Source organism: Eufriesea mexicana, unplaced genomic scaffold, assembly GCF_001483705.2.
Source record: "Eufriesea mexicana isolate 0111107269 unplaced genomic scaffold, ASM148370v2 scaffold1482, whole genome shotgun sequence".
Taxonomy (NCBI): Eukaryota; Metazoa; Arthropoda; class Insecta; order Hymenoptera; family Apidae; genus Eufriesea; species Eufriesea mexicana.
In genome coordinates this window covers 574439-575567 of record NW_016909634.1, presented here as the reverse complement: position 1 = coordinate 575567, position 1129 = coordinate 574439, and positions in this window count along the sequence as shown.

Below are 1129 nucleotides of genomic sequence, written 5' to 3'. Positions count from 1 at the left end.
TTGAAAATGATATTATATTATATAATTATATTCAATTATATTATATATTGCAATTATATTTGAATATTCCATTTGTAATTTCAATAATCTTTTTATCTTATCTATTTAGCATTGATGTTCATCAGTGTACTTAATTTCGTTCATTCCTGTTTATGTTATATATTATGTGTTATGTTCGTATGAAGTTTATGTATCGTTGCCAGAAAGAACATTAATAACATCTCTAATAGAGAATAGGGAAATTCATAGATCTCACGATTACTAAATTCATGCAGAATTTTGCAACTTGCCCTTACTATTATTAAAATACCAATAACAGTGCATTCCCGAATTCCGACCAGAGTTCTCGAAGTGTGCTTTTCTAACTTAGCAAGAATGCTGTGATACGAATACTACAGTGCAATAATTAATTAATCCCCTCTGTCATTAACTTAAATTACCGCTTATATATTCAATACTCCTAATCCTTAATTGTATCCACCATCAAAAGTCATTAATCTAAGAAATATATCTTTATCCTTAAAAACGAGACAGCAACCAGAAGAAAGTACTTCTTAAGTAGTAACTTAACGAGATTAAGTTACATCGATTGATTATCGCACGATTCTGTCTCTATCTACGATTCTGTACAATTAATTATCGCAATTACACTAATCGATACATTAATTTTACAAGGAATTATCGTCGAATATTCTCCTATATTAATTATCTATAATTAGTACTATCATTATTATCATAGTTATCGATTAACGTTAACGATACTAGATTTAATCGATATTACTGTATTTCTCTTAACCCTACTTCTGGATTTTCACCGGAATTTTCTACGTTTCTTTGACCATGTAGAATCAAGGTTTCACCATGCAAACGCTGTCAAAGTTCAGAGAATTCCTTCGTTAGCGCGCTCTTCTTATCACAGATAAGATTTATGATAGCTCACATCGCGTTTGCAATCGATCGTTCGTCGAAATACGACAATGCACTGTCCCCTCGATCGAATCGAAGCTTGCCCGTGAAAAAATCTAGATCAAGACCCCATTATTTTCTGTTTTTGCACGAAAATGGAACAAATTTTCTCTCATCTTGTTCTTTCGTCGAATTTCAAGAAATTTGTGAAACTCTTAAATTC